The 26790-nt window shown below is 31.9% G+C and overlaps 1 protein-coding gene across 1 annotated transcript in view; it reads right to left on the reverse strand.

Annotated features, from left to right (window-relative positions):
* The window catches only part of LOC149420430 (5-hydroxytryptamine receptor-like), an 864571-nt gene that overhangs the window by 514539 nt on the left and 323242 nt on the right, over nt 1-26790 (reverse strand). Inside the window, exon 4 of the mRNA XM_089636704.1 lies at nt 5504-5530. The gene's annotated coding sequence lies outside the window, so the exon portion shown is untranslated. The remainder of the gene's footprint in view (nt 1-5503; nt 5531-26790) is intronic.

A 26790-nucleotide genomic window follows, 5' to 3' on the forward strand; every position in this document is an offset into this window, starting at 1 on the left:
ATTTAAATAACATTTTCTCTTGAAATAAAAGTAAGCATTTAATTCAGATCATATTTTCCATGAGTAATCCTAAAATAATGAAACCATTATAAAAGTTTAATGATTATTACAAAAATGAAGAAAAAAGTTGTCCTGTTTTTTTTCCATTATTTCTGGCTTTCACCCTTCAAGGGTATTTTTAGCCATCATTTAAAATTATGGAGAAATGAAATGTGAATTTAGATATTAATTTTATTTAAATAGGCAAATTACAAAATTATTATGAAAATTGGAGTCGAGTTCAGACTTAGAAGAGATGAGATGTTGAATGGAGGGGAGGCAATTTTAGATAAGGCTTGATAGAAGAAAGGATATTTGTTTAGAGATGGACAACCAAAGAATAATATGTGATCTAAAGATTATAGTGATAATTTCAGAGATGAGCTAAAGCAAAATATTTTCGAAAGGTTTCATTAATAAATACCTTTTTGGTCTTATTCAAGTATACATTTTTTTATGAAATTATTTTTAACTTCTTTTAAATTAATGTCGGAGAAAAAAAATAGCACGATTATACAGTTTTACATGTTTTAAAAAAATCTTACGTACCTAGATGTTTACATCGGTTTTAAGAAATTAAAAAAAATATTCCCGAAAGTAACAGACTTAAAAAAAAAATCTAGCAACTGAACATTCCCAAAAACTGTCATGCAGTATGTCCAAATTGTTTATCTCTTTGTAAATTTTGTTTCGCAATGACGCAAGTAAATTATTTTAGGGTCAAGAATTTTGTGATCAACAAAACAAGTAAAAAAGCACGGGCGAACCCGCGTACACAAGCTAATTATATCTAATGGACAATTGAAGGAAGCTTCACTTTGTCGTGGATTTTCTAAATTAATAGCATTATGCTGCATCATATGAGAGAAGATTTGAAATTGCCTTCATTTGAATACCTAATTAAATTTGAATCATGTACCTACCAGTCAATATACATACTGCCATGGTAAGTATAAACACAATGACTTCTAGAGTCTCAACGAAAACATTGTGTTTTTAATTACCACGGCAGCATATGTTACAATAGGAAAAAAATGTAAGTTTATAAACTATGATAATATTATCTTATTTTAGACAAAATGCTGTTTACACAATGTATGTTCGATTTCCTCAGCTAACAGAGTTCAACATTCCATGGGCAAAGGAAACGATATAACGTATTCAGATTTGTATGCAAAAATTGATAATTTTTTCAAACTGAAGCTCTTAACTTTATTGGCAGCGGAAGAAAGGGTTTTGAAAAGGGCCTGGATCCTTCCGATATTTGGGCAACTGCTTTAACCACGAAGCTATTTTAACACCCTGTAGGAAAAACAGGTTTGAAACAATTTTTTATTTTAAACATTTTTTCATCAATGTTTACAGATGTCTAATTTATTATTTATTACTAACATAGATTAAGACTTCTTTTTTTTTATTAATATGGCTTCCACAATCCAGTGTAAATTTATCAATTGGTGTAGACTTTATGGTTTCCGACAGCATTTATAATAACGTATTCCTTTGTGCAGTAAACTGTTTTGTGTATTGGTTTTGTTTTTTTTTGTTGTTAGCTTAATATCTTTGCACTTTCTTGAATCATGTTTATAAATGTCATTGTTGTATTTATTTTTCTTTAAAAAGTATTTTGGTAATAGGTTATTTATGATTTTATGCATAAATATCATCGTGTTCAAGGTCATCATCTGTTTCACTATTAGCCAGTTTAGTTTCTTTAACATTTTTGTTACTTTTGAAAAACTGTGCAATACATATGGCAATCTTCTAAAGATTTATTACACAATGAATTCAATAATTAATAAATCGTACAGAAAATTACAAAAAAATCTGTTGACCTGCTGTGTATATACTCTCAATAAAATTCTGTTGGCCTGCTGTGTACCTACTCTGAATAAAATTCTATTGGCCTGCTGTGTACCTACTCTGAATAAAATTCTATTGGCCTGCTGTGTACCTATTCTGAATAAAATTCTATTGGCCTTCTGTGTACTTACTCTGAATAAAATTCTTTTGGCCTGCTGTGTACCTACTCTGAATAAAATTCTATTGGCCTGCTATGTACCTACTCTGAATAAAATTCTATTGGCCTGCTGTGTACCTATTCTGAATAAAATTCTATTGGCCTTCTGTGTACTTACTCTGAATAAAATTCTATTGGCCTGCTGTGTACCTACTCTCAATAAAAAAGTTCTCAATCAATTCATTTTCACTTCGTAAAGCTTTCAACAAAGTACGATCATCAAATAATTGTTTACTTTTTATTTTATTGCTCTTAAGTTTTTAATGGATTTGGCAATAAGCAGAAATAAAAAAGCTTGTTTTCAATAAGCAATGTAAATATTTATTCGGAATGTATAAGTTCGATTTCTCGAGTCGGAGAGTAATTCCTAAGTAGATTATTTTAAGGTTTTCGTAATGAAATTATTTTCGGTTATAGTCAGAGCAAATGAATTAAACTTTAAAAGTACAATTTGACAAAAATAACTTTGCAGTAGGTGACGAGTATTGAGGATTTAATTGCAAAGTTAATCCAGACGTAGGCTTTATTTTTCACAATTGGTTATTGTTTAATTTTAAAGGCGTCTATTCAGCTTTTCTTAATTATTAGAACGATAATAGTAGATTCCTTTTGAGCCACAGTAACAAGTTACTTCTATTTATCACCAGAGCAACATCAATAGATTTACGAGACCAACATTCTATAACCTTCAAGTGACTTAATGTGATGTGAAAATTTATAATGAGAGTGATGAAATAATTTATATCTACAGCTTTCATAACTCCTACATGTATTGTTGGCTTGGTGCAAACATTAATTTATTTCCTTATTTAATATTTGCGCTTCAACATTATTATTCTTCAATTATATACATTGTGGGTTTTAAAGGGTTATCTGTCTTATTAGTAAGACCCCCTTTCGGGGGAAGTATGTGTAATTTTAATTTTAAATCAGTTTTAATTTATCATTATAACAATAAAAGTAGATTCCTCTTTTACCACTGTAACTAGTTTCTTCTATTTGTCACCAAAGTAACATTAGTGGATTTCTTCATTGCCGTACGAAACAACATTGTTTTGTTTTTTTTTTATGAATTTCTCTGCTAAAATTTTAATTCTACAATACACAGCTTGTGACTGAGCGTCCTTGCGTTTTAATTATTATAAAGTAAAGAAGTGTAAAATAAATTTGATTGACATCACAAGGAGTGCAGAATGTCAACTTCAACAGTTGTATTATTATTTGCAAGTTCTGGTCAAATTAGAGAAAAAAAGTGTATTACAAGATAAACATCAATATGCACAAATTTGATAACTACACACCGTCCGTATGCATATTAAGATAATACAATACTCTAAAATAAAGCCAGAATCTTACGTAATTACAGAATCGACGTAAGTGAAGCAGCCGCGCACAAAAATATGTACGCACTGCCCTGGTGTACTGGACAGACCTGTGGTTGAACTTACTTTATCAAATCTCTAAAATAAAGCGAGAATCTTAACGACATAAATGATGTAGATCAGGGGTGCTCAAACGGTCGATCGCGATCGACCGGTCGATCTCGAGTGCTTTTTGAGTCGATCTCGAGAAAATTTCCAATTTTTCATGCCTTCTGTTTTGTTATTTATTTGTAGCTTGTAGCAGACTGAGTTACTGAACGGAGTGTTCTGGAACAGCTGGCAAATTTCGTATTCGCAATGTTTGGGTCAACTTACTTGTGCGAGTCTGCATTTTCTGAAATGAAGATAATTAAGTAAAAATATCGCAATTGACTAATTGACGAACATATTATGTCATCGTGCTTCCGATTAGCACTCGGTAATTACGTACCATCGTATAAAAAGTATGCTGAGGACATGCAGTGCCACGCTTCAACATCCAAAGTCATTATTTAGTTAAGTTTAGAAACTAGAACTCGTTTGTTTTTTGTAAGAACCGATAATCTTGCAATTTTTAATAAATATAAGTTTTTTCATCGACTTTTTAGTGCAGACCTCCACCTACCTTGACTAAAAAAATGCATATTGTGAACTAATTTCTGTCGTTCCTCCAAATTCTATGTGGATTCGTGGCCATGCAATTTTGCAACGTCCCTATATATGCCACGATACACCCTACCTACATAGACGACAATCCTACATCACACATACTTGCAGCCTCTCAGAGTCGATCGATCGGAATCTAATAATATTGAGGTAGATCGCCAGCAGTTCATGTTTGAGCACCCCTGATGTAGATCATCAAAAAACCATATTCAACGACGTACCTACGATCGAGTTTTGCCCTAGTAGGGCTAGAAGTATTTCTCCCGATATTTCTGTGTGGTTTATTTTAATTATTTCTGATGAACGTATTACTAAAATATCAAATATTTCTAGAGGGATCCCTCATGAATTTACTAATTCATCGTCTAGAAAAATAAAATCTGATGCTTCGGGCTAATTTTATAGTTGAAAAACGTTTTATAAAAATTTAAAACCTTTTTACATAAAATATTTTAATGGTACGGTACTGTTTTTTATTAATTTTAAATATTAATAACTTACATCCTTAGGGATACCTCTAGAAAAAAATGCAATTTTAATAATACGTTCATCAGAAATATTTAAAATATGATCATCGATTAGGTAATTATTTTTAGCATATCTGACAACTCTACTAAAACTAAATGCAACTCGTCCTAATGCTACAAGAATTTCCATTTTTTTAAAAAGAAATGAAGATAATGTTTTGTGCTGCACTTCTCAACCTATTTTAATCGCTTTATAACCTTTTAGAATGTTAAAATAAACCCGTAGAATCGATTACAGCTTTGATTTTTAAACAACTTTGCGCACTGTCTTTTCAACAACATGCTTTTAACAATATATGTTTATTTTGTATGTTCATTATTAGAGTCCATTTATCAAAAACCAAGTTAAAAGTTAGAAACAAGTTTTGCACTATTTTACTGCTCTTAGATCAGAAACAAATTATTTACACGTTTCGTCGTATGATTGGACAAATTATAATAACTTGGATTGATAATTGCGCCAATTCAGTTTATCCCCAAACAAATATAAAAGATTGTTACTGAGGCAGTTCTGTCACGTAAAAAGTACTTTATGATTTTACTATTCTTATGGTCCTAAAAACTTCGTTATTCAATTAATTTAAAAAAAAAAAGATGTTTTCAAATTATGATGGCAAAACCAACATCAAGTGCAATAATAAAGATATAGGAATATTATTATTGATTTAGGTGTAAATGAGGAATAATATCGATTAAAAAATATATAAAATTTAAATTTTTAATTTAGTGTGCATGGTGATTTTAAAGTTTTCATAGTGATTTTTGACTACAAGCTAATATTTATAATAAGTAGTCTTAATCGTAAGTAAATTATCGTTTTAGTAATATTTTTCATTGTATTATATGTATTCCAGGATTACAAATCATAAGTTTAAACAAAGTTCACTTACTTTTTATTTGATTCAGGACATCAGCATCTGAAACAAAACGATTCTCTTAATTAAAATGCAACTCACACAAAAATTAAAGGATACACATAATAATAAAATTATTTATTTAATTTTAGTGTACATACACAGCCTTTTAAAATTATGGTATGTAATTGTATAAATACCACATATTAAATTTGAAAAAATATTCAAACAGTCCCTCAACTCGTCAAAAATAAAAAAAATAAAATAAAAACCAAAACAATAACAAAATTATTTGATCTGATTACGAAAAAGATGCTCTTCAAATAAATTTGTGGAACAAATAAAAAAACACAATCTCAATTTTCTTTTAATATCCACTAGCTATTCAAGACTCCAATATTTTTTTTACTTTTATCGCGAAACAGACTAAACTATGCAAATATCACTGAATATTTCGAATGTAAATTCTATTATTGGATGTTAGTTCTAAAAAGTGAACGGAAAAAGTATCTACGAGGTATATTTCATGGCCCCTATGGGGTATCCCCCTTCAAAATAGTTTTATTTACGATTGGGAATTTTCATAGTAAAATAAAATTATGGGGACCAAATTTTTAAAATTTAAAATTATTCTTACTTATTCGTAGGTATGTTATCGGTGAGCCTGAAAACGGATTTAAATTTTTTTAGTGACCATCTTGTCAGGGAGCTTGGGGAAACCAGCAGGTTCTGGGTCAAGAATAATCCATTACCTTACCGTGATCGGGAGATCATAAAAATCTTCGACCTTTCATGTAATGAAAATTTTCTCTATAATTAGCGATCAACTAACACCTAATTAAATGAAGAAATATGCCCAAAAAGTTACTCAAAACTAATACACATTGGAAATCGTCTTACTAATCCTTCTCTTTGACGACCTTCTTAGCAGAGTGGTGAGGTCCTTGGGCCTGAACCCAGAGGTGACCTGAACCCAATTGTGATAACTTCACGCGAATCCCAACTACCCGGAGCTAAGGGACTATGCTATACCCAATTTTGAGTAAATTGTATAATGAGGATGAAGTAACTGGAAAGAGGAAGAGATGGGAAATAAGAAATCTGACAAGTATGTGGCTTTTCAGATACGGTCACAGAATACGGCATAAGCCATTTAAAATAACAGTACAATAGTGTTTTATCATCAGCTGGATACTGAGTAAATAAAAAGTATCGTAATTACTGTTTAAATAATATAAGATCTAAGATTGGTGAGAAGGTAAGTCCCTGGGCTCGGGAAAAAATCAATCATATTTCGGGTTAATTATATTTGCACTGCATTCCGTGATAAATAATATACTCAGTATCCAGCTGATGATAAAACACTATTGTACTGTTATTTTAAATGGCTTATGCCGTATTCTGTGACCGTATCTGAAAAACCACATACTTGTCAGATTTCCTTTTTCCCATCTCTTCCTCTTTCCAGTTTCTTCATCCTCATTATGAAAGTAATTACGATACTTTTTATTTTTGTGTTATTTTACTTCAACTTACATAAATGACCAAAAAATAACATCGCTTAATTTGTCATTCATAAATTAATAACAAGAAGCTTATAACGCACAATCCAAGAATCTAATAATATTTATGATCAAACCTGAATAACAATTAACGAGAGAAAATTATTATTTATTTAATATAATAAATACCGATATTCCCAATATTGAACTGAGCGATAAATCATTTTTTCTTTCCCAATAACTAATTATTAAGTTGGAATTAATTACTAATACAGCGGTAAATTCCGGGCGAGGGAAATACCTTCATCTGCGGAACGAATAATAATTATTGGCCAAAAATTAAAGTCAGATGAAAGCTAAATGGAATAACCAGGCATGAATAAATAATATTAATTGATATTTTCCCCAATAAAGCCGCACGAGTGTGCTTTTAAAACGGGATCTCTGGTGAGCCAAGTGGTTTTTTCGTATCAATTTTCATTTTACGGATGATAAAAGGTCACGGGATATTAATATGTCAGTGGTACATGTAACAAGATTTGAGTACGTGAAAGCAAAACAGCCAAACAGAAAAAATGATTCGATATATTTACCAGCATGTCTCATTTCAATACGTTTCTTACTTATGAAGCTTGAAATATATTAATCTTACATAATAAAAAAGAAAACCCTTTGTTTAAAGTCACTTTATTGATATTTTAAAGTCTACCGGTTTCGGTAACTCCGTAGCATCATCGGAACTGTTATAAAAATACTAACAAATAAAGAATAATACATATGTATATAAACCAATAGTTAAGAGAGAAAGAGATAGAAAATCAGAGAGAGACAGTGTCAGTTACGGGAGGGAAGTGGGGGTGGGGAGTTTGGGATAACGGGAAACATACTTATTACAGGGCTGAATGTTAAATTTAATTGATTATTGATGATTTCAGCCTTTGAATTAACTGATTTTTTTATTTCCAATATTTCCAAATTGTTAAGTCGTAAGCCTATCTCATTTTTGTGTAGGACTTTAATACCCATATCCCGGTTAAAAGTGTGATCTTTATTAATTAGATGTTCTGCAAATTCTGAAAAACCCGAACTGGTTAGACATCTTAGGTGTTCTTTTATTCTAGTTTCTACATTACGTGATGTTTGTCCTATGTAGAATGCTGGGCAATCATTACAACTAATTTTATATACGCCCGAGTGGCTAAGAAAATCTTCTTAATCTATGTATGACATTAATTAAGAATTTTCCTAGATTATTAGATGATACGGAGGTACCGAAACCGGTAGACTTTAAAATATCAATAAAGTGACTTTAAACAAAGTGTTTTCTTTTTTTATTATTTAAAATGTCAAGTCACAATGTGTTTGTTTCTTTCGAAAAATTAATAATCTTATTTTACTATCGAGGCGCTAAGACGTATCTTTTTAACACAATATATTTTTTCCTGAATAAGCCGTGGCGAAGAAAGAGCTCTTAAAAGCGTATATAATCCTTTAAAATCTACATAGGGACTTATTTAGCCCCCTTCTTCCGTGCAACCTCATTAAAAAAAGAACATAATCGGTTAATTACAATTTGGAATGAAAGACAACAATAACAGGAGTTATGCGTTAAAACACAGTTATTCTACTTTTATTACATATGTTAGTAAAACGAAATAACACGTAGTAAGCGTATTTGCTTGGGTAAAAAGATCGCCATTAAAAATTTAAATATTATTCGTAAATGCTTTAAACGTTTTTTGTTACTGAATCTGAAGAGAGTATAAGAGAGAGACGTTAGCCTCCAGGCTGTCCTATACACTAATTCCTGATTAAAATTTTTTCTCTTTCTCTTATATTGTGCCTACCATATTTAATAAGATTCCAATGGACATAAAAATTCAATCAAATTTCACGACCGAATTAAAAAATGGTTAATAGATCAAGCATTTTTATACTGATATTGTTTATAATCTTATGCATTTGTTTATATATATATGAATTAGAGTAATTTGCCTGTGTTACATCTGACTGTCTTTCTATTTTATTATTTTGTATTGTAGTAAGTTAAAAGGTATTCTATTGTATCTTTTTTATATAAGTCTCTCTTTTGTAGTTATTTAAGTTATTCTTCTCTATCTATTTTAAATTTTTTTTTTATAGTGAATACCTCACAAGAGTCCCAACTGCTCCCGTCTGGAGCCAGTGAGACTATGGCATCCCCAATTGGGGGATGTTGTGAGGCTGAAGGTAAGTGGGGAAGGGAAAGAGGAAGGTGGGGAAGTACCTGGCTATTCAGATCTAGTCACTAAACACGGCTAAAGCCATTTGGAGCAACGTTTCAATTCTGAATGGTGGTCTTACACCAGGGCGATACTGGTAGTATCTTCCACTCTGGAACGTGCCGCAAATATACTATATATTATTTTTAATTAATTAATTGTGAAATAACACAAATTAATCAAATAAAATTTATTTGCGCACGCCGGGTTCGAACCCGCGACCTTCGGAATGGCAGTCCAATGCGTTACCACTGGACTATGCCGGCCGTCAAAATATTGTGATTTCTCGTTATATGTATGCTTAAGTAATATATTAATATTGTTAAACTGACCTGCTGACAAACTGTTTTGGCAGATTAGCGGGTGTAAAAATAAAAATAATAATAATATTTTTTTAATCGAAATTGGACGTATTTTACTGTGAAGAAGACGTTATTATTTTACAAGAACCATTCGGAGGTACCAACCATCCTCTTCCCTATCATTTCGCTCTCCCATCCTTTCAGTTTTACAATATACCCCAATTAGAGGTGACATATCTCCCTGGCTTTGGGATAGTGGGACTGAAATAATAAAAATCCCAAAAATAACACAAAAATCACAAGAAAAACAGTGTATTTTTATTAAATTTAAAATATACACAAGTATAAAAGCGATACATTTTTTTAATATAAAATAATACAATTTATTACAAAAAAAACCACACACTCCAGGCCGTTAACTGTTACCCCTAATTCAAAATTTAAGAAACCCATTCTTGAGGGGTGCCTAATGCATCGTTCAAGAATGTATGGAAGGGGCTGTAAGAATGGATTTAGTCCGGATTATACGAAGGAGGAAAAAAGATTCAGTGTTATATTTTCATCTTATAATTTACCTACATAGTAGTCTTTCATAAAGCAAGGTAAGTTTTTATTATGATACATAGATACATAATAATGTGTATAATAAGCTCGGTGATATATCAAAACAATATCATTTCAAAACAAGTCATTAAATTACAAAAGTTAATTTTTGAAAGATATTATTTTGGTTCATAATTCCTGAGTAATTATATTTGAATGAATAGCTTATTTGAATTATTCATTTCCCGGCGTGCGCAAGTAAATTTGATTTGATTAATTTGTATTATTTCACAATTTATTTATTAAAAATAATATATATTGTACTTGTGGTATATTCCAGAGTGGAAGATACTTTCAGTATTGCCCCTAATGTAAGACAACCATTCAGAATTGAAACGTTGCTTGAAATGGCTTTTGCGGTGTTTGGTGATCAGATCTGAATAGCCAGGTATTCCCCCAATTTCATCTTTCTTCCCCATCTCCTTCCTCTCCCCACTACCTTTAGCCTTACAACATACCCCAATTGCATGCCATAGTCTCACTGGCTCCAGACGGTTGGGAGCAGTTGGGACTCTTGGTTTTCATATAAACAAAAATAAAAACATAAATAACGTTGTGAATCGTGATGTCGACCCTGGCGGTAGCTTTTAGGATTCCTCCTAGATTGGAGACTTTCGTATCGCCTTTGATAGATCAAATCCATGTGATGCGTACATCACAGGTACTCACCATTCATTATCATATAATCATTTGAATATGTTCTATGGAGTTTGCTGGTTTTTGTACTTTGGAACTCTGAATTAAAATATACTGTACGCCCTCAAACTCGCTGTGGTCGGATGTATTCAGTAAGAAACTATTTTTTAAATCAATGAAGGTATTCAGCATAATTCATTTTTTTTACTAAATTTATAACACGAAGCCACAACAATAAATATTCCTGTGAATATCCGAAAGTCGAGGAAGGTTTGGAAAAAATTGCGGAAAGGAAGAACGGACGGGGCATAAACTAACCCTTTATTTATTATCCCATACACCTGCCAAGGTAGGGTAGCCAGGGCAGGAGAAGCAGGTAGGCCAGGGGTTCAGGGGTTTAGGATGGAAGGTCCTCAACCATTGCGAGATTCGTGAATTGTGAATACAGATAATGCGATACGCAATAGGCATGGACTCGAGCGTTCGCCGAAAATGTTAGTATTTTTTTTTAAATCACCTGTCCATGGTTGATATGGTTAAATGGATAAGTTTCGTTGCACTATTCAATATCTTCTGTGTATAATGTTTTTATAATAACATAACAATCCCACACGTCCCATATAATATAATTTTTTTGTATTTTAGATATAATAAAGAAACAAATAAGGACAACTATGAAGGATGTGGCCTTGAGTGCGCTTGGGCCCAGCGCTCACTCAGGAGTGGGGCTTAGTGCTGGTAGGCTGCGGTCACCAACGTGTTGGCGGAGGCCATTGGCCGCATCCTGGCTCCAGTGACCCGGTGGGTCATCAGGCCGGCAAATCCATTCAGTCCTAGTTCCGTGAACATTGTCGATGCGCTGCTGTATCTTCGGTATCCAAATATGATTCTATAGGCGTCATTATATTGAATTCGGAGTCGTTCCATCGAGCAAGTTCGGTAGTGACACCATGTCTCACACGTATACAGGCCAGTACAGAATACGTTGAACAGTATTTTTTTAAACAGTATTGCTGCATTTGCGAAATCTGCGGTTTAATCAAAATCAAAATCTGTTTTTAAGTGTCATCTTCTACGAAGGTCGGCAAAATTAGTTTGGATCAGGGAAGAGCGTTCTTTCCGGCTATTTTGTTACAAAAGTAACACATGAAAACGCTATCTTCCGATTAAAAGTTATTCCTCTATGTTTCCCATCAACATTGATAGTCATGTCAAAATGAGTTAAGCTAAGGTCTGAATTTATGGATACTTTTGATTGACAGTAAAAAAGTACTTATTCTAGTGTTTTTTAAGGTAAAAATTCATTCACATATCCCATTTTAATAAAAAACGCATGAATGCTAAATAAAAAAAAAACTAGTTATGCTGCTCATACTGATAATCATAATTTTTATATACCAAATTTTAACTTCAAAAAGTTTCAATTGTCCGATGTCTGTGGGTCTATGGCATAACCAAACCAGAAGATGTGGTAAGACTGAAGGGAGTGGGGTAGGGAGGGCGCTGCGGAAAAGTAAAGTAAGATTAAATAAGTACCTGGCTATTCGGATCTTATCACCAAACACATCAATTTCGAATGTCGATCATTCGCCAGGGTGATAAAGAGATAATCTACCACTCTGGAACGTGCCACTGTTATACTTTAATATATTATTGTAAATTTTAAATGTGAATTAAAACGAAATTATTTTTTCACGAAGGGATTCATAGTCGATGATCTTAACTGGTGAACCACGGAAATGAAACCTAATTTAGAAATACATTGATGATTTCAACATTAAAATTTTTTTTTCGTGATCGTGATATGGAAAGATGAAACTGTTAATAAAAATTATCGAAGTTTTTATAAAACTTTTAAAAAAGGTCTTTTGAGAATCTGTGCCAGTTCCTGAAAGTTAATGTAGTTCGGTTGATCTTCAAGTAGAATACATCCCCCGCCAGTACCTAGTAGGCCGAGCTGACCGGAAAAACTGCTTTTCCGGTTGAAAGAGGAAAGCATTCGATAAATCACCTTTTAAGTGTACCCACAGAATAAGGGATGTTATAATTTTCCACGGCAAAAAATGCTTACATTTTAGAAAATAAATAAATGCTTAGGAAAACACCATAAAATATCTTTTCCGAAATTATTGCAATTTGTTAACCCGGCTTTGCTAAGATTTTTTTTCTCTCAGCTAAAAGAAAAACACTTTACAAAGTAAACTCTTTTTCATAACCAAAAAATAGTTTTTTTACCTAAATTATGCCTTTTGAGCTTCTGATAGAAATAATGTAACGTCTTCTTCTTTATTCACAGGACTGATTTAACTAATTAAGGACGAGTTTTTTCACAGAATTTTAATATTTAATCAAAATAAAAAAAGTTATCTTTCAATTTCTGTTAAAGTTTTATAAAAGTTCTGTTATTATTCAAGTACTATGAAATAACTAGTTAGTATTTATAAAATAACAGAACTTGATTAGAACCTTAACAGAACTTCGGAAAATCAGTTTTCAAATATGATGAATTGTTCAAATTATTCGAAAAACAACGCGTCCTGTGTGAGCACATTTTATAATACCATAACTCACAGTATGAAATTGTTTGCTCTATATATGGCACTGCGAAAAAAAATCTGCTTATTTGTTTATAAATTTTTCAAATGTAGAAATAGAATCTAATAGTTGTTATTTCGTTCCGAGTAATATTATTCCTTCCAAACTTACAAATGGTGGTAAAGATCAGATCTCAAATATTTACATTCAATTTTGAATTTTATTTGAATGAAACAATAAAAGTTGTTCTCTATAGAGGTTTTATTGAAATCAATTTGCGGTACTGGCTGAGAGCAAATCAGCATTTCACCATTAAAGTTTTTTGATTCCAAAAATATTAAATCAATAGGGTGCGGCAAAACAAACTGTGCAAAACGGACAGTGCCGTTGTGAAGGGCTTTAAAAAAACTGCACAATTTACGGAATTGACGTATATTTTATTTTATTTGGTACATCATGTTGCTTAATGTACCAAGTTTTGAATATGATAAGAAAGACAATAGCCCCCAGCAGCGATACATTGATGAAGACGATTTCTAAAATTTTCGGCCACATTTTGGCGCATCTCGACGGGTATAGCGGCGATTTCCTCCCGAATTCAATCTAAAGGTTCTTCCAAGGTATGAAATTGATGTTTAATAAAAAAAAAATAAAAAATTTAACAAATGTCACAAATTACAGCCCTAAGGCCCGCTGGGTGGTGACGAACGAACGGCCATTTTCAAAAAAAGTCCCGGTGTTGTTGTTCATACCATGGAATCGACTGAAAACGGCACGACCCTCCTGACTCAATGAGACCTCTCCCAGGTTCCTATCCTACTATACAAAAGCTATTGGTTCTTCAAAACTGCATTGTCTGTTTTGTTTCACCCTACATATGTAAGATATAAATGACGAATGAAAATATTTTCAGCAAAAAATACTTCCACTTTTTAGTAATGAATCATTCGATTTAGCTACATGATTTTGATTTTCAAGTAAACACAAATAACATATTAAGAAAAAAAAGTCAGTTGAGAGGTTATTTGAAAATTATATTTTGAATACAGAAATTCACCTGCTAAAAAGAGTCATATTCATGCACCGCCATAACACCACCAAAACAATATATTTTTAATATTTAAATAGCACCATTAAGCTAAGCTATAAATATATATTTTTTAATTACGTAGAAAGAATTGAAATTTTAAGTATTTATAAAAAGGTTATTCATATTTTTTTTGTTTGGTTAAGTTGAGATACTTAAAAGCAGTTTGTTGGTTTAAGGTCTCAATTTAAAAAAAAATTTAATTATTTTTTTGTAAACGTATGTTGGTCATAGGATTTTAGTTTTTGCCGCATTATTTGGAAGTCCCGTTTCGAAAAGTTTTTCCCGCATTTCCGTTCGTTTTGCGGTATTTAAACTGTCATGTTGACTTAACGAATGGTCAACAGGGTCAAACAGAAAAACAAACAAAAAATCTACATATTGAGAAAACACTACTCCAAATTTTATAACCCCTACAATCAAATTTAAAAATAAATCCAACGGGCTGTAAATTACTTGTTAAATTATGAAAAACAGTTCCAATGTGACCTAGTTTAGTTTTTATATATTTATTTATAAGTAAAAACAATACCTAGGTTCATAAAATTACAAAAACCTACCCAGAAAAATAGTAAATATTATTTACTATAAATTTTAAAAATTCAATCAAATGAAAAATAAAACAAATACAAGCACGAGACACTAAGAGAAACACAAGTGATACATAATTCATATAAATAATATTGAACGTGTGCAGCACAAATTTTTACGATTTATTAATTTCAAATTACAAATACCTATTCAACACATAAACTATATATTCTTACTAAATACACTTAAAATTCATTCCCTAGAAAATAGAATAAAAATAAATTACCTAACTTTTTGATTTAAGATTATTCACTACAAACTAGACTGTTGTGAACTCCTGCAATTCATAGATTTCAGAGTACCTACTCGAGCAACTAGGAAAAATATATTATTCTACAACAATAACTTCAGTATCAATAACCACATACATGCACCTATTTCTCGCTTTCACATACTTGGAAAAAAATTCACCTCAAATAACGACATATTTAATATAAGTTTGCTTGTGTTCAAGAGATACCCGTATGACATTTTTATGTAGCATATTTAAAGAGCGATTGCGTATATTTGTTGTGTTCTTTTAGATACGAGTATGTTGTGAAGCTAAAATATATATATTTTTTTGATGTTTTAAAACTAAAAACTTTCAGTTGTCACTGTATTATGCAGTAAATTATGTATCATATAAAAGCCCATCAGGGCGTTTAAATTAATAAATGAATAAATAATATAGTAAGCTCATAGACATATGAATATTAGTAGACCTGCCCTAAGTGATTAAAAGCGTATTATCCCCACTCCCCATACCGGTTCCATTGAGCCGGCTGGGCTCGCATATGGCCTCAAGTGAAATTTGAAAACGTGACGTCATCATTCTTGTGCGAACTATGGTCGAGGCATCATCGGTTCATTTTACGAAATAACACGGCAAAATGTTGACTTGTACTATGAAAACTTGTAAAAATAGATGTGAAAAAGAGAATAAACCCAATTGTCGTATTACATTCCATATATAAGCATTATTTTACTTTATTTTAAGCATATTCACATCGTATAATATGAATCAGTTGTTACTATCACATCGAGAAACGTCTGGACGCGAAACACAAAGCTGGTGGGTTGCTGGGAAGTAAATTATGAACATTTATAAAAGTGTCTTAACTAAATACTCTGAAACTAACTACGACTCTGCAAACAGAAGAAATTTACTTTGCCGAATTTGGACTTCGCAAATTAGTTCATAACGTGGCGAGTAATTTGCGCTCTCATGTAAAAATGTCTATTCATTCAAAGGCAGATTTTACTTTTAAGAACTAAATGGTGATATTATAATGCGAGATGCCTATTTACTGTCAGATTGATTTATTGACGAATCACAGTCAGCTTAACCCCCTTCGTTCTTCAACAGTTGATTTTACCCCTTGCCATTATCTTCTCGTCTATTAATTCCTATGTCTGTGAGTAAGCTAAACAATAACTTATTTTTGAGCAATAACAAAATTTATTTAAATCGTCGTTGAAAGTGTCTACTTCAGCACACTCAAATCATAAAGTCGACACATTTGGGTCAGAGAACTAAAACAGGTGATATTATTTTTAAATGTATTCCGGTGAAACACACTATGGCTTTGTAGAATGGAAATATTAGTGAAACAACATTTATTGATTGTACCTCTTACGGTAATATTTATGGACAGCGATTATTATAGTAAAATTTTTAATAAATAAACATTATTTATCAACCGTTTAGAAAAATAAGTGTTCAAGATTTACTTTTTTAATAAAAGCATTCATAACTTTTAGCAGTAGTTAACATTTTTGTTATGAAAAAACCATTCATATTAAAAGTATTCAGCTTTATCCGATGAAATGAAATTGAAACCGAGAAAAATCCCTACTTTTGTACACAGTTCTGTTCGCCTTTAAGTCCGTTGACAGAATTGACTTTTCGTTCGTGGAATTTTGAACGAAGATATTTTCCTGTTCAATCCATATATTTTTTGAATGTTTATTAATTTATTTTACATATGTAACAATGTAATAACAATTTTATACAAGATGAACCCCCGTAATTGTGCGAATAGGGATGTGAAATTATATTATCGTTGTTATTAATCATATGCTACATTAGTTGTTAAAAGATCCACAATAACAGATATACGTGAGTTGATAATTTAAGTATTTAATGAGCCGGCTACGCCTGTGGGTTGCCATTTATGATTTTGTTTCTTTCACGAACAAACTAATATTTTTATGGTAGTTTCTTCTGTGTTATTTAAATATTATGACTGCATAATATTTAAACAATGTGAAATGTGCATGGAAATATCTTTTTTACGGCGTGCAAAAGAGCTTTAAAAGTATACAAACATTTACGTATGGACTACACCTCGGGAAATGCCTTATAACTTAAAACCATCTTCACTGAACATTGTTCGCTCTTATGTAAAGTGCTCTATGCGAGTATTCCCGTCAGGTGTTTATAGTTTCGAATATATTTGCTGCTGAAGTGTGTCCTAGGCGCTCGTGTTGTTTTATTGCTAGCCCAGGAATAAATGAAGGTGGGAAAATCTTAACGTCAAGGTCCTGGTTTAAAGGTTTGTTTTATTTACTCCACTATTCAACATTAATACTCAACCAGAGCAATAAGCTAAATTTTACTGATTAATCTCAGTTTAAATACATCTTTTGTACAGATAAATATTCAATTCTATGCTACGAAATTTTACAATTTTTCAAGTAAAAAAAAAATAACGGAAATGAATATATTTCATACAAAACTGACAGCTGAGATGACAAAGTAATTATCAACTTACAAACATTATGAAGAAAATATAAAGACAACTCGAAACTGAATACAAATGTTTAAAAACTACAGGTCGCCTCAGAACAGAAAACACAAGTGAGAACTGTGGAAAAAAATATACTTTATGCCTACATCGTGTACAAATTTTGCAATTGAAACTAATGAAAAAACAAACAAAAAGTTTTTAAAAATAGAGTGTAATATCAGTATGTGTGCGCTTCAACTAAATAACAAAATTTGAAATGAAATATTTTTATTTAGTTGTACCCAGATTGCACGATGTTGGCAATATCTTCTTGTTGTACCCAGATTGCACGATATTGGCAATCAATACTTTCTCGTTATATCCAGATTGCACGATGATGGCAATATCTTCTCGTTGTACCCAGATTGCACGATGTTGGCAATATCTTCTCGTTGTACCCAGATTGTACCATTTTGGCAATATCTTCTCGTTGTACCCAGATTGTACCATATTGGCAATATCTTCTCGTTGCACCCAGATTGAACGATATTGGCAATCAATACTTTCTCGTTATATCCAGATTGCACGATGTTGGCAATACCTTCTCATTGTACCTAGATTGCACGATGTAAGCAATATCTTCTCGTTGTACCCAGATTGCACGATGTTGGTAATATCTTCTCATTGTACCAAGATTGCACGATATTGGCAATCAATACTTTCTCGTTATATCCAGATTGCACGATGTTGGCAATACCTTCTCATTGTACCCAGATTGCACGATGTTAGCAATATCTTCTCGTTGTACCCAGATTGCACGATGTTGGCAATATCTTCTCATTGTACCAAGATTGCACGATATTGGCAATCAATACTTTCTCGTTATATCCAGATTGCACGATGTTGGCAATACCTTCTCATTGTACCCAGATTGCACGATGTTGGCAATCAATACAATCTCGTTATATCCAGATTGCACGACGTTGGCAATACATTCTCTAAAATTAAAGATGATTTTTACTGCACGGGGTTTAGTGAAAAGAGGGCTAACATAACAAATATTATAAATAAATATTAATTTGAGATTTTATTATTCTTTGAAAGAAGTACCCACTTATTTGACCTGTATGAAAGAATATCATACACCGTTATCCAAAATAAAACCAATATTACACGTCTTTTTTATCGAAGTGTTTAAAATAGTAATCTTACTCAAATAATAATAAGTTTTAGTAGTAAATTGATTTAAAATATAAAAACTGAGGCACACGAAGTAATTAGATTATCGACATACAAATATCATATATTTCAAAACAACGTTTTGTGGTTCTGTTATATTTTAAATCATTTACATCGAAAACATTGCAAAACTGCATTCCTACCATTGGCACCAGAAGAGATATTTACACAATAAATCTCTTAAGCTTGGTTAACCTTTTAAAATAATTAATATTCCAGCGTAATGTATAAATTTGCACAGAGTTAAATTAATATTCCAGCGTAATGTATACATTTGCACAGAGTTAAATTAATATTCCAGCGTAATGTATACATTTGCACAGAGTTAAATTAATATTCCAGCGTAATGTATACATTTGCACAGAGTTAAATTAATATTCCAGCGTAATGTATACATTTGCATAGAGTTAAATTAATATTCCAGCGTAATGTATACATTTGCAAAGAGTTAAATTCCGTGCCACTAATCCTTATTTGATCTCTGAATGGCAACAAACCACGATGAATGTCAACTGGGTGAAAGATGTTATTAACCTCAAGCAATTTAAATATTTGATCACTTCATGGCATTATGTAACAAGAAAAATTCAAAATATTTTGCATAATAAATAGTTCGGAGAATTTTCTGCTAAATATTATATTATTTATTTTAATTAGATGTGAGAATCATCTATTTGACATTATAATTTTTTTCTCAGTTTCATGCACTTTTATAACTAGTAGTTCTATTAACAGCAGTAGATGTCGCGTGATGTTGATTATTGATTGATTGATGATTTGCAGCTCGCAACGCTCTCGCGAACACTGGCGGAGAAAAATAAAACAATCCAACACTGCTACCATTTTGACATCATTGACTGGACGCTGAACAAACAAGCAAATTTACAGACAGATATTAATATGGTAACTACGGTTCCATGATAACTCAACACAGTGACAATTCAACACACTTTTAAAAAGTGATATAAAGTCATTATTAACGATGAAAAAATTTTTTTTTTTTAATCTTACCTAACCTAATCTACATAACCCAGTTATATAACAAAGTTTTTGTTTCATCACTCTCCATGACTTTGTAAAACTTTTTAAAGATGTGTTGAATTATCATTGTGATGATTTATTCGGTTACCGGTAACTACATATTGCCTAGTTGTATATACTATGTAATTTGTTCGTTTTTGTTATGAACAATTGGAAAAGTTTTATAATATTTTACTAAAAATTTGATTAGAGAAAACACCTTTAAGTCTCTTTTTGTTTTATAGGTAACTACATATAACAAGTATGAAAATTGAGTACGCAGGAAAAAAAATCATTATTTTATTAAAACTATTGCAAAACAATATTTCCGCATTATGATTACAGATTTTCACGTCAAAAAGTATTACCGAGATTATTTATTTATTTATTATGCCGTGATTAATTTCGTCCTTCAAGGCAACGTTTTGGACAGCGTTACAGAGTCCATCATAAGTGAATACGTGTAGATTGTGTTGCAGTGTATATTTATGTATGTGGAAGTTATAGAATATTGCGTGCGTTAATTACAACCGGTATTTCAGTATAATAATTAGTTAAATTAATGTGGTTTTCGGCGTGTAGTTTTAGTGTAGCCGTCAAGTACCATATACCAAGTGCTATTATAGCTTATATCTTATAATAGCTTATCCCAGTCGTCTCTATCGATATAAATGGATTTTTGTGGAAACGTTTACTAAAGAAACTCAACACGGCACAACAACTCAAAAAATTAAACAGATGGCCTGCATCGTGCAGAGGAATATAAACTTGGCTTCGAGTCAGGAGGGTTTTCAGGTATCATAATGTTTTAAATTGTAATGCATGGGCGCCCTCTGATTCGGGTGTCGTGATGTTGATTTTTATGGGTTTGAATATCTGTACAAAAATGGGACTGTATCTGACGTAAAGAAGATAATGTAAAAAAAAAAAATCAAGAGAGTGAGAAAGTTTTATTTTCGAAGTGAACTATGTCCTTTATTGTGCATTGGTTATACGGGGACTGTACGGTTTTGCACGACATTTTCTTCCCTTTATGAATTGAAAACTGTTGGTGACAGATATCTCTTTGGAGAATGGCATCCCACAATAATAAAAAGATACCTAATGCTTCATTGTGGAATATCAAAGTAGGGACTGGACCTTCTACGAACTTCCAGGACTTTTTTTATGAACGAATTTTCAAAGACTTGCAGGAACACGTTTCTCAGAAAATTTTTAATATTAGAGGTCGTACTTACTCATCAAAATAATAGATTATAACAAATAAAAAATATAGGCCTTTTAATTTCTACACGGAGAAAAATGAAAACAGCTTTTTTAAAATCGAGATCTGTTCAAAATGTGACTGCATGACTATTTCCTAGTAAAATATTAGCCAATCAGAATTCAGGTGGCCTTGTCCGAATAAATATAATGAACAATATGCGAAAATATTATTATTTTGAAGAACACGTGTTCCGATTTTCCGATAGTTTGTTATGAAATTTGTAAAACCATTCGTTATATAGGCCTCCAGTCCCATTTTTAACAAGAAAATGAATAATTTGAATAGGTTTTTTAATAAATAAACATTATTTCCTATCAGCAAGTTTTCTTCATGTAATAGCAGTCGAAAGATACAAAACTTTCTCTCACTCAAAAATGTCAACATTTCGGTACCTCAAAAACATAGAAAAAAACAAAAGATTATTTTTCTCTTTAGAGTTCTTCAATCTGATGTTTAAAGTATTGTTATGTATTTGTATTCTTAGTAGTCTGAGAAAGCCTATATCTGTCAGTCGACAATTACTATCAGAAATACACCCCGAGGGAAATAATTTCCCTCGGGGTGGATGTTATATTTGAGGAGCGTCTTTTTAAAAAATTGAAGTTTTGGGAAAGAAAATATTTGATGAGCATCCATCCCTCCCGTTGGGTTGCAAGCCGATCGGCCAAGAGGGTTCAAAGAGTCAAAGAGAGGTCAAATGGTCTCCTTTAACTGACCTCTTCCGATCCGGCCCGCCACGGAGCTGGTGGATAGGCGCGTCAGCTTCCAAGCCGTGAACAAAGAAAATAACCCTGTGAACTCGAGCACCAATGTTGAATTGCTAAACGTAGTAAACCACTTGTTGTGACTTAAGACAGAGATGTTTGTGAATGCTTGTCGCGGCGGCGGTACCAATACCGCCTCCCAAATGATAATTTGATAACTTGAATAAAATATTTCCTGAATGATTGTAGTGTAGAAGTATGAAACATAGTTAAGTTTGTCAAAAACACACGTTCTAACTTAGGGTGTTACCCTTTAAAGATAATGATCAGGATAAGGATAAGCTAAGCTTAACGTAAGTGAATGAACGCGAGGACATATTTTAGGAGGTAATTCGTAAAAGCAATGGCTTTTTAAGTATCACGTTTGATCGGAAAAAAAAGGAAACAGTTTTCTCGCAGGGGTTGGCAGAGAAGATAGACTAGTAAACAATTCTGTCTCAAAACTCATTACTTGCTTCATTAAAAAAATGCTATAAAAATAATTGGACCCAAAGTATTTGTTTCCTAGGTTTTGCCAAGTCTTCTTCTGGTGTTCCCGACTTTTTTTACCGTTATAAGAATAAGAAAATGATTATGGTATAAACTCGGCATCTTCCTCTAACCTGGCGGTAACTCTAACCATCTGAGCTTACGAGTTGTTCTTGTGACATTATTGATTTACCAATTCGCATTTGCAAGAAAAAATATTTTTAATATTTGATGTCTAGTAATTTGATGTTTAATAAATTGATATCAATGTCATCCTTATCATCTCTCTCTCCCATGTAAGGAAAAATACAGACTGCAAATAACGAAGGTAATAACGTAATTTAATGTCATGTAGCGGTTATATTAGATTTGGCGTAATTCGTGATATAAACTACGAAGTACCTACTTAGGGGAAGTAATTTCGTATGACGATGATGTGAAGGGGTACTTATTTATTTAATACTTTTTCCCGGCTGTAGAAAATTGTTTTGGGGGAGGAAAATGAAAACGTTGTCTGAAATTATTCCTCGGTTAATGAAATGCACGTTTCGAAAGTAACGTATTTCCTTATATAAGTAATACGCCATAAAATAAAATTAGTTTTTTTTTCGATCTCAAGCAATTTTTGTAAATTCGTCCATTAAAACATTTTTGTTTTCAAATAACTAACATAACATCGAGTGTTGCTATAATATAATATTTAAAAGATTTTTAACTGATGAGACTGTACAAAAAATGTCTTCTACCCGTTCTTGTCAATATTTTTTATGGAATTATTAATTTATTGCATTCTAAATGCGTCAGATGCAAATTATTTCCCATACTTACTCTTTCTTTTGACGTTTTTTTACCAAGTTGTCCGTATATTAATGTTTAAGCACATTCAATTATTACTTATCATAACACGTTATTTGCAATTATTAATAAAAATTGGAGGGGTGGGGATGTTGGAGAAATTATAATTAAGTTTACTACAACCTTTTTTTAGCAAATATTCTTCTGGAATATTTCTGAAATATAAAAAAATATGCCATAATGTCGCAGTTAGTACCTAGCTAAGTATTGAGCGAGTCAATTATAATCATCATTTTCAACTGTTTGTTTTTCTCTAAACAGATGTGTTCCCGATTTTTTCCTGTTCATTTCCGCCTGATATTATCAATAATATATTGAAGATTCACCAGTTTTCATTTAACATATAGTATCACGTTTTGCAATTGAAATTAATAATTGCAACGGCATTTATGCAAATCTTCCTAAATGCGAAACTGATAAACTACAATCAGTGTTCAACGCCGCAGCAAGGCTTATCACCGGGGTACCCAAGTTTTCGCAGTTTTCGGAGCACCTCCAAAATCTTCACTGGCTGAAGTGTCCTGAAAGGATCCAGTACAAGCTATGCTGGATGGTGTTTAAAGCTTTCAACAAAATGGCGCCACCGTATATTACTGAGCTATGCATTCCGGAAATTACTGGTCTAAGGCAGTCAACTCTTAGATCAGCGAAATCATCTGCAATTGGAAGGTTGAAAGAGCCTAAGCAAAATCCGAACACTAAGTTAGTGATCGTGCATTCGGAGTATCCGGCCCCAAGGCTTGGAATAAACTTCCTACGGAATTGAGATGTATAACCAGCTCAACAGAATTTAGATCTAGATCCAAACTAAAAACTCACTTTTTCAGACGCTCATTTCCATAAATCCGTCATTCTATCCAAATATTTCTTTTTTTATACTGTAATTGTTACATTATCTAGAGATTCCATTCATTCAATTTTTCTATTGACTTGCCTACCAATGGACAATGGACAATATCAGCGGGAACATAACAAGTCGATCGGTTTAATTGTTGGCAGATGAATCATTTAAGATTGACGATTGATTTTATTTATTAATTTCATTCATTTAACATATATATCCAGCTAACAATAAAAACACCCTAACATAATGAAACTTCCTTCTTCTTCTGGCGTTAGTAAGATTAGATTGTTAATATTAATTTTAGTTGTAAGTTGCTAAATATATAAATACTCGTATATATGTCGTTGAGATAAAAGTTATAGGCCTTAGTCGTAAGTCACTAGATATAAGTCTTAGATATAAGTCAGTAGTTCTAGTATTAACTATTTAAGAAATATATTTGTACAGCGCCCTTGAGGTGATTTCTCACGAAAACGGCGCTATATAAATTAGCCAAATATTATTATATTATTATTATATAAGTTACACGAATTTTGATTTCTTCGACATCATCAGAAATCCCAATACAACCCACAAAGCATTTATTTGACCATCTCCAGAAAACGCCTTAGCTAATGGCTAATGGCATTCTCTTTCTCAAGTTCTTTATGATTTTTATATGTAAGGATACGGTACCTTTCCAAGAGTAGGCCTTCCATCACTTTTTCTTCCTGCAGGCTTAATAAGAATAAAATCTCTTTGGTGGTCACCCACTATCTATCTTCGCTAAATGCCATTCCAATTTTAAAAAACTTTATTAATCTTTCCTAACATTATTTTGTAGTAAGGCTTCAAGGGTCTTTTTCTTTAATAAACTGAATACATTTTAGATCCTTTTCCGTAAGTAATGCTTGCCAGTAAGTTGTTTAACCTTACTCCGGTGACATACAATGTTCTTACCATAAAAAAGACATAAAATTGTGATAACAAAGCATTATAAGAACACCGTTAACAGGTTTTATCTCCGTTTTACATCATGTCAGATGTGTTATGATAAGCATTAAAATAAAATGACGAGAGTAACTTTGATAGGCACGTATGGAGGGCGGAGGTGCTTTATTAGAGCGAGTTACTACCTGGGCTGAGGGCTCGTACGCAATACTAAATGCAATGATAAATAATTTACTAGATAATCCTTGCGCTGCCAGCAATTTGAAAAGCTTATTAAGGAGGTAATTGTGCTTTTGTTCTTTTATGGATGATTTTTTTTTTTTTATTAAATAAAATGTTACTTGGTATTTATTATTTTTTTCAATGTTTCTAGCTTTCACTCTTCAACAGTGTTCTAGGCCATCATTTCGAATTATGGGGAGAGGGAAGGTAAATTTATATATTACTTTAGTTTAAATTGGCAAATTTGAAAAGTATGTGGAAGTTTGGAGTTGAATTCAGACTTAGAAGAGATGAGATTTTGAATGGAGGGGAGGCAATTTTAGATAAGACTTGATAGAAGAGAGGATATTTGTTTAGAGAGGTACAACCAAAAAATATGTGATCTGAAGTTCCCACTTATAGACCACAAAATGTACAATCTGGGGAGTCAAGGACGTGAATTTTATAAAGGTTAGAAGGAACTGAGGGCAAATTAACTGAAAAAGAGTGTGCCCTTGAAATATATAAAAGAATAAATTGAGTACGTTCTAGAGAAACGGTGTTTTGTCAAATCCTTAAATCAGTAATTCATTAAGGCTAATAACTACTTGCAAAAAGACTTTTGAAAAAAAAAATAGTAAATAAATTTATAATTTGTCTCGACATTTTCCTTGGATTACTTTCATGTTTTGTAGTGACTATTAACTTTTTTATTATTTTTTATTTTATTTATTGAAACATATAAACAAGGTTACAATTTTTTTAACAATATAAACACCAATATATCAATCACTCTCCTAATAAAGCAGCTGCTTGTGTTTAGGAGAGGACAACAAAAATATTTTTACATTTGTTTAAATTAAACAAAAAATATTAGTAATAAAACAAAAAATAACACAAAAAATAACAATAAAAGTAATAAAAATATAGGTTAGTTAATAAATGATTCAAAGAATTACTACGTAGGTATTGTATATTATAAGCCCGTTTATAAAATTTTTATCAAATAATGATCTTTACCCATTGCACCCATATCAAAATAGTAACTGTGTACAGATCATCACGTAAAAATAGGACTTTTTAAAAAATATCAATTTTTTAGTTTATGAGTTTTAGAGAACATTTTTTATTAATACAGAAATTTCGCTTTCCAAAGTCACTATCAAATTGTGAGTTTTTCAAAAAAGATTGATTTTATATGTTTAATCATATTAATCACAATATGCAAAACGCCAAAGTTACTTTGAAATAGAGACCTCGTCCGGAATCAAGAAATTACTCGTCGCATGCGATGCTCCGAATACCTGAAAAACATGGTTTCAAGAATTAACTAAAATACACGACTTTTTTATTTGACTGTTCATAGCGAAGTTCTTTCAACTCGACCACTTTGCATTCGCCTTCTTGTAAATTTGTTTACGTGTTCCTGTCAAGATGGTAGCCGTGTTAGATAGTATCTTTTTTATCCGTCAGAGCGCGATAATCAATATTACGTGAAATCAGACTA

The sequence above is a fragment of the Hesperophylax consimilis genome, chromosome 10 (genome assembly GCF_061612785.1).
Source record: "Hesperophylax consimilis isolate HC1 chromosome 10, BYU_Hcon_1.0, whole genome shotgun sequence".
Lineage (NCBI taxonomy): Eukaryota > Metazoa > Arthropoda > Insecta > Trichoptera > Limnephilidae > Hesperophylax > Hesperophylax consimilis.